Here is a 12,846-nt window from a genome sequence, read left to right on the forward strand (position 1 = left end):
ATCTTGAAGGCATTTCTCCAAATCAATATCCTATCAAATCCAATGCTGCTTAACCAGCTGTGATTAAACCTGGTATTAACATTCTATAACACAAGTTATTCAAAATGTTGCATTCTGGGAATATGGTGGAGGTGTCTGTCTGTTTGTCTGTCTGTCACACGTAATCTGTTACACTTAGATATAGATATTGGGAACAGTATTGTAAATCAGTCATTTTAATATACAGGGTGATTTGTGAGTTTGCCATGTCAATGATATGGTGCGTTAATGTAGTAAACATACTTTCTAATCACCCTGTGCTTTAGTATGATACTAACACCACATTGCTTATATATGAAAAAGACCTAGGAGTTTATGTTGACTAGGAAATGTCTTCATCTAGACAATGTCGGGAAGCTATAAAAAAGGCCAACAAGATGCTCGGATATATTGTGAGAAGTGTCGAATTTAAATCAAGGTAAGTAATGTTAAAACTTTACAATGCATTAGTAAGACCTCATCTAGAATATTGTATTCAGTTCTGGTCACCTTGTTACAAAAAGGACATTGCTGCTCTAGAAAGAGTGCAAAGAAGAGCGACCAGAATTATCCCGGGTTTAAAAGGCATGTCGTATGCAGACCGGCTAAAAGAATTGAATCTATTCAGTCTTGAACAAAGAAGACTACGCGGTGATCTGATTCAAACATTCAAAATTCTAAAAGGTATTGACAATGACCCAGGGGACTTTTTCGACCTGAAAAAAGAAACAAGGACCAGGGGCATTCAGAACAGAAAATAGGAGGCACTTTTTTACACAGAGAATTGTGAGGGTCTGGAACCAACTTCCCAGTAATGTTGTTGAAGCTGACACCCTGGGATCCTTCAAGAAGCTGCTTGATTAGATTCAATAAGCTACTAACAACCAAACGAGCAAGATGGGCCGAATGGCCTCCTCTCGTTTATAAACTTTCTTATGTTCTTATGACATTGTGGTCCTAAATACCACTTATCCAATGTTAAACTAGTCTTTGCCGTTTCCTATTCAATATGTTATTTTATTATTAGCCTCCCTATGCTCTGGGCTGGTTGAAATACCCGTACCCCAATGACCTCTTGTGTCTACTAATACACAACACAGCAGATAAGCTTTCAAACATTTCAAAACACTGATCTCACGTTTAAAAAAAACGAATTCCCTGAGTAGGAGAGCGCATCAAGTTATTAAAACACACAGGCTTAATATATCAGTTTGGGGGGCTGTGTACTGAGGAAGGCCTGTGGCCACAGCGATTAGCTTTGACCTGGAGCTGTCTCTTGTTTTTATTTTGCATTTTGCTCTCGTTTTGAATCTTCCAGCCAAATTCATTGTTGTAAATAAAACACGAAACCATGATTGCGAGTGCTTGGTGAGTGCTTTTTTTATTACTTTTTTTATTGATATCTTGTGCCTTTAGCACCCCCCCTGTAAAAAACCTTCTACATAACATTATACTTCCGAAGCGGCTCGCTGCGGTAGGTCTTGGCTGGGATGCCCTGTGAGCAGACATGAGGGCGGGGATGGCTGTGCTGTGGAATTCAGGAACCGGAACACATGGAGGGCAGCAAGATGAGGCGGAAACAGACCGACGGGGGAGCGAGCCTTTCCATCTGCCAGAGACACTGCTGCGGGTGCGTTCTGTCGAGCATCGCAGTGCTTTGCAGAAGTGATTTATGTCTGAGAGTGCAAGTCTTACTGGTTCAGGTTTATTATGGTCTCAGGAGTCTGTCGTTGTGCTATGCCAGCTCTGGGTTCCTGCTTCATACTAGGCATCATTTTGTATTGAGGATTTACTTGTACGTTTAGGAGTATACAGCTGTGGCCAAAAGTTTTGCATCACCTAGAATTTTAGGATTGAGACATAATAAAAATAAAAATAAAGTAGATGAACATAATTTAGATATTTTATTTAACATTGTGTAATCAAAGAAACTGCAAAATGATATCTCAGAAGTCTACTGGAAGCCAGAATAGTACAGTATTTCATGTGAGATTTAAAAATGCCACATTTTTTCCATTTGTGTTAGTTCTGAAATCTCTTCAAGGAGCGATCACTTGATTTTGTTCGTTGAATAGCTTTGTCAAAAAAAAAAAAAAAATAGGCATTCAAAATTAAAATACGCTTATGTGTCAGGGATGGAAATAAGACTCCCGTTGCATAGCAGTTTGATCCGTTCCTGGTTTTACTAAGAGTTGACAAGGTGTGAACTGTAACAGGATCAAGTGGACCTGATTGTGGGGCCCTATCTCTTTAACAGAGGGCTCTCTTTCCTTTACCGGTGTGACCCCATCTCTTTAACAGAGGGCTCTCTTTCCTTTACCTGTGTGACCCCATGTCTTTAACAGAGGGCTCTCTTTCCTTTACCTGTGTGACCCCATGTCTTTAACAGAGGGCTCTCTTTCCTTTACCTGTGTGACCCCATGTCTTTAACAGAGGGCTCTCTTTCCTTTACCTGTGTGACCCCATGTCTTTAACAGAGGGCTCTCTTTCCTTTACCTGTGTGACCCCATGTCTTTAACAGAGGGCTCTCTTTCCTTTACCGGTGTGACCCCATCTCTTTAACAGAGGGCTCTCTTTCCTTTACCTGTGTGACCCCATGTCTTTAACAGAGGGCTCTCTTTCCTTTACCTGTGTGACCCCATCTCTTTAACAGAGGGCTCTCTTTCCTTTACCTGTGTGACCCCATGTCTTTAACAGAGGGCTCTCTTTCCTTTACCTGTGTGACCCCATTGCTAATCATCGATATAGCTTGTTTTTTTTATCTTGTGGTAAAGCATGCATGATACCACCTGGCAGCATCAACATATATTAACAAGCTGCTGCTGGATCAAATAAGTCTGGTTAACTTTCCTGCATGACTTTAATGAAATACCTGCTAATGGAGCTTTTAATTAGGCTGGGTTCGTACAGTATTCTGATTGATGAAACAAACAGGATCCCTCCGGCTTTACAGCTGCATTTTAATGATCCGAGGAGGGCCTGTCTAGGTACACAGCATCTGGTTCATGCTTATAATAAAGTGAGGGATGTTCTGGAGCCATAAGGCACAGCTTGATGGATAACGCAGTGTGCAGTAACAAGACAAATCTAAAAAGGTTTTCATCCATTTATAAAAAAAATTTGGAGAAACTTTTTTTTTAATATAAATTTAGTCATCTCCAATGGTTTTTACCCTGGTTGTCTCCCTAATTTGGAATGCCCAATTATTGTTTTTATCCCAGTTCACCGCTGCAACCCCCCGGCGACTTGGGAAACGGAGGCTGAAACACACGTCCTTCGAAGCGTGTTCCTGCCAATCCGTCATTATCCACACTGCGGATCCACGGATCTGAATGGCTCCACTGCAGACCCGTAGGCGCCCTATCAGCCACAGGGGTCGCTGGTGTGCGGTGAACCGTGGATTCCCCTGCCGACCTAATCCCTCCCTACCCGGGTGGCACTCGGCCAATTGTGTCCGCCCCCTGGGAACTCCAGTCCACGGCTGGCAGTGGAATAGCCTGGACCTGAACCGGCGATCTCCAGGCTATAGGGTGCATCCTGCACTCCATGCAAAGTGTCTTCACTGGATGCACCACTCGGGAGCCATAAGAGGAAGTTTTGATTTAGTGCACATGCATGGTGTTGTAAACCAACCCACCCTCCCCTCAAAAAGACAAACAAACTACAGCTGTGGTCAAAAGTTTAGCATCACCCTATAGAATGAACTCATCTTGCTTCATAAAGTCGAATGAAACCTGCTGAATAATGTTACGCTAACATATTGAATTAGATACCGCTTTGCAGTTTTCCATATAACGGAAAACGGACTATTATGGCTTTCCGGGACACTTTTGCAATGTCATTTTTCAGTTTGTACACAATGTTAAATAAAAGATCAAAATTATGTCTCGATCCTAAAATTCTAGGTAGGTGATGCAAAACTTTGGGCCATAGCTGTACAATGAGTTAGGGGCTATAAGGAGGCTGGCTGTCTGCCTTTCTATCACACTGTGATTTTCTTTAGTACAGGTTATTGAGTTTCCATTTTTTCATGTAACTGATGGCTCTAATTTTTGCATGCATTCTTGTTTTTAACTTGTTTGTGTATTCCGTGCTTGTAAATCAGTAATCACACTTATAACAGTGTGTTCCAAAGGCCTGTGCAAAGGCAAAAGCACATTTAAATCATTTTTAAAGCCGAGAAACAACTCGGTTGCAGATTGGAGATTTACTTTTGAAATTACTTCATTGTGGGTGAGTCATACAGTCAGGGGAGCGCAGGTTTGTGTCTTCTCTCGGGATTCCGGACGGAGCGTCGCATTGGCTCTGGTGCTCACACGCGTTAGGGAGGCGAAATTGGTAGGGACTGTTCCTCCTCACCACACGGCAGTGAATCCTACACTGGCCAGGCGCCCAGAGAGCTGCAGGCCTTTGTCCTCCAGGGGCTGATAACTCTCCGACATCCGCTCTCGAGCTCCTGGGTGTTAAGAAGCAATTGGCTTGGTTGTGGGATCAGAGGACGCCCACTGACCTTCAGTCCTCCTGCTCCTGCTGCGGAGGATAAGGGTCCTAGAAGTTATGCTGTCTCCAATGGAATCCTATTTTTATTTTTGCACAGTTTGTATTTTCTACCCTACTTTCAATTCTCTCTCTTTAGCTAAAAAAATAAATAATTATAATCTGAATCTCAACTAGTATCGAGCTGTTCCAGAAATAGCCAATTTGAACAAGCTTGCAAGCCCTCAAGTGCATTGTAATATCCCCTTCTTTGCACAGCTTCAGATTCTACAAATCCTTTAGTCCCATAAGTACTGTAGCCGTGACGAATGCTAGAGAAATAACAAAACCCTTATCTGGAGTTCTGAAGGGTATTCACAGTCATCCCTGAACTGCTTTAGATGCACAGCTAGGGCCAAAAGTTTTGCATCACCCGATAGAATGAACTCATTTTGCTTCATGAAGTCGAATGAAACCTGCTGAATAATGTCACATTGACATATTTAATTACATACCGCTTCGTAGTTGTCCATATACGGACAAAAATGTGACATTTCAAAATCTAACATGAAATACGTGAAATGCCATTATGGCTTCCGGTTTTGCGATAGCATTGTGTAGTATCTTTGATTGCGCAATGTTAAATAAAATATCTAAATTATGTTCATATAGTTTTGTTTGTTTTATTTATGTCTCAATCCTAAAACGTTTGGCCCTAGCTATAGTATCGCAGCTAGAAAACATGTCAGAATCTCCCCTGGAATGACAGTGAGCTGTTCCTCATACAGCCCCTCTTGCTCTGCATGCTCCAGTGCTTCGAGCTCAAGGGATTAGACTTGGCAGCGATCCAGCGTTTGAGAGGTAGCGTCTTCTCCACTCTGACATTTAATCCATGCTTATAAATTGCTTTTGTGGCGTATTACATTAGGAACATTCAGTGGCAAGAGTAATGAAAAGCATTATGGAAAGCCTCAAGTGGGCCTTATTCTCTCCACGGCGCTGATAGAAACCAGGGCAGCCGTGAATGGCAATAAGCTTTCGGAGTGCCGCAGAGCAGCCTGGAGCGCTGGGATCCGCCAGTCGGATTGTTATGCGCTCCGAGCGGCTAGCAGACAGGGTGCATTAGGAGGTGATCATGAAGAGAAGAATATGGTAAAAACATGATCACTGTTGAAACACGCTGACTCTCGCACACTGTTGTGTTCACCTCCCCTTTAGGGTGTAGTTATTTACCTTTGATTCTTCCATAGAACTATAACATGGTAGTATATGTGTAGTAATACTAAAAGAAACTACAATTAGTACTACTATACCTTTCATTCAACTTTATATGGCCAGGGTGTGTTTGCAGAAATGAACTTGTCTATTGATGCTATTGTCTATTCTTCATGTGTATCAAAACCATGGAAGGTGAAACAACTACCACAGTAAATATTTCATTTTTGTCTGTCACTTGTAGGGAAAATAGTCCTTGTGTTGTTACTATAATTTTAGGATTGTGTTGCACAAGACTGAGCAGCTTCATTTACATGTACACTATACCATACACCTTACGTATACCACCCTAGCATAGTTTACTATAGAACAGAATAGAATAGCATAGAATAGAATAAAATGGAATGCAATGGAATGGAATGAAATAGAATAGAATAGAATAGAATGGAACGGAATGGAATGGAATAGAATAGAATAGAATAGAATGGAATGGAATGAAATAGAATGGAATGGAATGACATAGAATAGAATAGAATAGAATGGAATTGAATTAAATAGCACTACTATGCACTAAATTTATTAAGATTAGCTGAATATGTATATTAACCCTGTAATGCCCAAGCATATTTGAAATTTGAAAAGCTACTTTATGTAGCTAGAGTCTGTTTCTTGTTCAAAACTTTTTTTTTTTCTGCATATGAAACATTCTGGCTTGTGAGGTGGATTTCAAAAATAATAATATACAGGGGTGACTAAGCATTGCATCATATGTGGTACAGGAATGGGCATTACAGGGTTAAAGACACTAGCTGCTTCTCTCAGTGGGAAGAGAAAAGTGAGGTAAAGAAAGTTCCTCTGGCCAAAAGAGGAGACTTTTATGGAACGCTAAAGTATTCTATATACACACTGATCTGATCCGATGAAGAGGTTATACTTCAAAAATGTATCACAGTGTGCTGATGTAAGCTTTGTGTCAGTTTATGTGGATCTAGCAAAATGCTTCATCAGGTATGCAGATAGATTTGGTTAATGCAGTAGCCTTTATCAACCTGAGCAGGAAACTTTGAAACTGCAAACGCTGGGCATCCTGGTCAAATAACCCCATTGTCGCTTCCCATTTCGGAAGGCTGATATGCAAAATAAAATGTGCATCCATAAATATTAATAGAGATCTGTAGGTCACAATGTCACTTGGCAGAGACCCACCACAAGCGCCACTGCCCGTTGTGCCTTCAGCGTGCACTCACATTAGCATACAGTGGAGACCAGTGCAGCGTGGGTAAGGAAGGAAGGAAGAACAAACGAACTAACTTACTAACTAACTAAATTGTAAAAATGCATGCATGCATGTTTTTCTTTTCATTCTTAACACCCTGACAACTTTTTACACTTAGAACTTTAAAGTCTGTTTCAAAGCTCTTTTTCAAAAATGTCTGCTTTTAAGCCTCTTTGGGTAAGGAGTGGAAACCAAAGGACAGTAAAGAAAGGGCCTCTTCCATCTAAGTTTAGACTGTTAAAAAAAAAAAAAAAACTGCCGGCCTTTCTGCTTTAGATTTCCAGCAATCTTGAAGGTCCTCATAATCACCTGATAATCACACAGTATCTATAAAGTGAAAACTATTTGTATAAAATCGAGATTACAGCCAAACTAATCTGAAATGTCAATAGGAGGCAGCGATGGAAATAAGACTCCCATTGCATAGTTGTTTGATCCATTCCTGATTTTACTATGAGTTTAATAAGACACACACCCGTGCTCGTTAGCTATACACACTGCGACTCATCAAGCTCTTAGTAAAACCTGGAATGGATCAAACTGCTATGCAATGGGGGTCTTATTCTCTGATATAAGGCTTTCAGTGTATGATAAAAAGTTTGGTGAACATTGCTGCAAAAGCAAGTCAGTTATGGTGCTCACCGTGTAAAGACAGGGGAGCGGATGTAAAAATGTAAATTTGAAATGCCTTATACTGTTATAAAACCATTTTGCGTCATGCGTTTAAGTTGCTGCATGTGTTGAAAATATCACCTCGATAGGAACTTCAAGTTTTATCAATGGAAGAAAAACATGAAACACAATGTTCCCTCTTTATTTGGAAGAAAAACATGAAACACAGTGTTCCCTCGTTTAAATTTTTTTTGGCTTATTGCATCCAAGAGGCGCAGCAGTTTCCCGAACCCCCCCCCCCCCTTTTTAACAGCCCAATCTGTTTATCTGGGAAAGAGGGGGTGGGAGGGTAGGAGATAGTGTGATCCTCCGTGCTGTTTCCCCTCCGTGCACTGACGCAATCCATCACAGAAATCCTGGCTCCACCGCACCTACTCCGGCCAAGTCGTCAATTATCTGTCAGCTCTGCATTAACAAAGAGGCTGGAGTGGGACAGGGGGAGAGGGAGCGGGGCTTGACAGACTCAGACACAGCAGCACACAGCGAGGGGAGAGAAGATTGTGTTCTTGGTTCGCCCCCCTCCAGATTAGTTTTCTTTTGGACGCTGTGTAGTTTAAGATAGCGGTCCTAACTGGAGACTTTGACTGTCGCAGGACATGTGAAATCTGTGTTGACCGGGGCATATAGAGTTTCTACTGCAGCTAGTATACTGCTAGTAAAAAACAATCAGGTGTGTTTTTCAAATTCTGCATGCAATCCTTCATAAAAGTTTATTACGTTATTGTTGCATGGTATTGTTTGGCAGTTTTGTCGTGCTTTTCCCATGGTTATACAATGCATTTACCATAGTTTACCCTGGTTTGCCATGTTAATTAATATGCTTTACCATACCTTGCTATTCTTCAGAATCCTTACCTGTGCTTTGCCATGCAATCAATGTGGTGCTGTATTACTTTATTTACTGCGGTAAACTTTTATAAGGGCTGGTGGAGTTTGTACTGATATTTTTGGTCTGAAGCTGGTCAAAAGAAAAATCCTTAAAATGACAAGCCGGTCCCTACGCTGGAATGAATGAGGGCAAATAAAATGCAAAGCCACTTATCATCATTGTAACACTGAGTCTGCAGTCTCTTCAGGGCCAGTGCTTTGAAATTCAATGGCCTCATCTCTCATGCATGTCTATCTGTGCAGACCCTGAGCATGCTTTACCATGCTTTCACTGTGCTTTATTACACTTTGCTATGCTTTTACTATGGGGAAGCTTTTATAAGGGTTAGTTTACCCTGTTTTCTTTAATATGCTTTACCATACCTCTCTGTGCTTTACAATGCTTGCCCATGCCTTACCATGCTTTCAGTGCTATTACACTTTGTTGTGTTTTTACTATGGAGAAATTTGTATAAGGGGATGCACATTTATGTACGTCACATAATCATCAATAAAACATTTTTTTTGTAAAATATTCAGTGTGATGGGGGTTAGTCCTGATCTACTGAACCAGGGCTAGTTTCTGACTCTGGAAAGATGAAGCTGTGAGAGGCGTTGGGCTATCAGATGCTCACAAGGAATTTGAGGGGGTGGGGGGGGGTGTTGAAACTCAAAGACCAGAAACACAGCTCTGAACATCCTTTTCAAGTTGCTGGCAGGAGGTTTGTGCATCTGCCTTATTTAACAGGGCTTCTTGTTTCTCTTCAGCACAGAGGCTGAATGAAACCATGATAGGAAACGATGAGGCTGCCAACTTACACGAGAGGGCCATTCGCTTTCAAATGAATCAGAGGCTATTTAAGACGAGCACAATGAAAACGAGAAAGGCTGGAAATTGCGAATTTTCGAAACCTGTTTGCCTTTTGTCTTCCGGGGCTGAGCACTTGAAAACGCGCGTCTCTTGCCCAATATCGTGCACAGCAAACGACGGTCTCGTTTTGGGCTATTCAGCTCCTTTTAAGTTTGCAGACGTCAAAGCCCAACTACATATCAAATGGGAGATAGTGAAATTGAAGAAGGGAACTATGAAAAAGACCTAGGAGTTTATGTTGACTCAGAAATGTCTTCATCTAGACAATGTGGGAAAGCTATAAAAAAAGGCCAACAAGATGCTCGGATATATTGTGAGAAGTGTCGAATTTAAATCAAGGGAAGTAATGTTAAAACTTTACAATGCATTAGTAAGACCTCACCTAGAATATTGTGTTCAGTTCTGGTCACCTCGTTACAAAAAAGGATATTGCTGCTCTAGAAAGAGCGCAAAGAAGAGCAACCAGAATTATCCCAGGTTTAAAAGGCATGTCGTATGCAGACCGGCTAAAAGAATTGAATCTATTCAGTCTTGAACAAAGAAGACTACGCGGTGATCTGATTCAAACATTCAAAATCCTAAAAGGTATAGACAATGTCGACCCAGGGGACTTTTTTGACCTGAAAAAAAGAAACAAGGACCAGGGGTCACAAATGGAGATTAGATAAAGGGGCATTCAGAACAGAAAATAGGAGGCACTTTTTTACACAGAGAATTGTGAGGGTCTGGAACCAGCTCCCCAGTAATGTTGTTGAAGCTGACACCCTGGGATCCTTCAAGAAGCTGCTTGATGAGATTCTGGGATCAATAAGCTACTAACAACCAAACAAGCAAGATGGGCTGAATGGCCTCCTCTCGTTTGTAAACTTTCTTATGTTCTTATGTTCTTCTTGTTTTCCCTCAGAGTTGTTGCAATCACACAGCGCCGCAGTAATGTTTTGTGGCTTTCTTTTCGCCCCTTTTTTACAAGCTTGTCTCTGTTTTCCATGAACTACCAGAAGCTCTCTTTAACTTCTAAACAAGGCATCCTTGGTATTCATTAAAAATAATTGCTTCCTTTGTTGTGCTACCTGAAAAAGAAATTGGAATTATGCACCAGTCTTTTGTGAGAGGATCACAATTATCCTGGAGCTGGGCAGAGGCAATTACTGATGTAAAATCAAAGTAATTATGAGTGCGTTCTTGTGAACAAATGCTCGTAATTACCAGGCACATGGATCTTATTTGCACCTATTTATGATTAAATATCACCTGCAGGCTTTGGAGAAGATGTTCTGGGTGGTTTACATGCTAAGCACGTCGCCTGCTCAAAGTTATCTTATCTGAGAAGGACGTTTTTCTCTATGGCTTTTTAAAACGCCTCAGGGAAGGCTTACAGGCTTTTTAAGTGCGTCTTGTGATTTCCTTGTTTCTAGGTTGAAGCCTTAATCTTAGTACGGACTAAAGGAGACTAAAACATCACATGACTAGAGTGTGGCAGCCTTATTAGCCCGCAGGTCTGAAACAGTAAATCTGAGGTCCGTACCTCGAGAAGAGATGCAGAAGTCACTTTTTTGTGCAAGCTGTAGGTGAATGTCAAATCAAATTACAGTCTCCAGATACAAGTATTATTACAAAATGTTATAGACAGCAGGCTAGTGTGAGTTTCATTCAGTGGAGGCAGTGCTGAGCTTTAAAGTAATGCCTGTATCATGTTGGATTTATCACAGGAGCTTATGTACTGAGTTGGTATATTGTAGAATATTCTGATATAAAGTCCTATAGAAGTAAGTGAAGCAGTTCCACTGTTCTTTAATGTACAGTGTATGTCACATTTATACTAGGGGTGGGATGGACTCCTATTGCATAGCAGTTTAATCCATTCCAGGTTTTTTTTTTTTTTTTTTAGCAGACACCCTTATCCAGGGCGACTTACAATTGTTACAAGATATCACATTATTTTTACATACAATTTACCATTTATACAGTTGGGTTTTTACTGGAGCAATCCACTGTAGGTAAAGTATCTTGCTGAAGGGTACAGCAGCAGTGTCCCCCCACGTCGGATTGAACCCACAACCCTTAAAGCTACTTAAAATTGTACAGTCAGTTTGCTGACTGGAGATACTGTGTTTTTTTTTTTTTACATTTTTGTACATATTTGTTGCCAACAGTATCAATTTAATTCCAAGACTTATTTTTCTTGGTTGATGAAGTTGTTGGGAAAGTTTTGCCACAGCAACCCCAAACTCCTTACCCATTCAACCCGAGTCATCAGGTTTCTATACCCTCAATTAAGTGGCTTCCTTATCTTTCCCCCACCATTATAATCTCAAATACATGTTCTGTACTGATTATGAAATGCACAGCCGATGTATTATTGTTTATTAGTATAGATATGCTCAGTCTGTTTTATTATTATTATTATTATTATTATTATTATTATTATTATTATTATATAAATTAAATCATTTATGAATATTAATTAAACTATTCTAGACGGTCGTCTGGTTTTTTTTTTTGGGTTTTTTTTTAAACAACATAATTGCTAATATAAATAAATGGTTTTAGTAAGGTGACCATTTGGTTTCGTGTTCAGCCGGACAGTTTCGGATAGTTCCGGATTTTCAATTCGCAACCCAGTGCATTCTGGTAAGTGTAGTCCTGCTTCTCTTAAAGGTAAGAATGGTACCTGAGACAGGTCAAACGTGCCAGAATGCATTGGATTGCGAGTCGAGAAGCCAGAACTATCCCAAACTGTCCCGCTGAACACGGAGCCATATGGTCACCTGTCAACAGAATGGGTTATTTATAGGGTTCACCTGGCATTCGTTCTCTGGTCGGTTCCTTCGAGACCGCCCACGGCGCTATCGACCACCTGTCGCCCGCTGACAGTTCCTGACACGCCGCAGCAAAGGAACATGTCACCCGGCGCTGCTCGCGGATCAGACTGCGAAGTGTGCGTCACCTATCCACAGCAATAAAGTTTGCAAACCGGCTGTCTGCCAGCTTGACTGCATACAGAATGCCATCTGTGTTGTGAACACGGGAAGGTAAACATCAAAGCGAGATAGCTGCGGTGCTGAATCTGAATCTGCAATAGATAATAATGTAATACATTCATTTTTTTTTTACTTAGTTGGTGGATTCTGAGTGAAGTGTCTTTCCATAAAGTGAGAATTTTATTTATGTATTTATTTATTTATTTACATACTGGCGGCCTTACATTCAGTATTTACTTTGGAAGCTGTTTGATCTGTAATGAACTATTGTCTGTATATTTTCATTTTACATGTCAAAATATTGCACACAAAAATACAGTTAATACACACGTACAATGTATTTAAACACGATCAAGCGCATGTTTAGATACACATCACCATGTCATGCCTTCTACCGTAATGAATTTACTAATGTGCTTAAAAGTACCAGCCATTTATTACAGAACTGTACCCACGGTGTAACTTTAGCA

The sequence above is a fragment of the Acipenser ruthenus genome, chromosome 34 (assembly GCF_902713425.1).
Source record: "Acipenser ruthenus chromosome 34, fAciRut3.2 maternal haplotype, whole genome shotgun sequence".
NCBI classification, from domain to species: Eukaryota; Metazoa; Chordata; class Actinopteri; order Acipenseriformes; family Acipenseridae; genus Acipenser; species Acipenser ruthenus.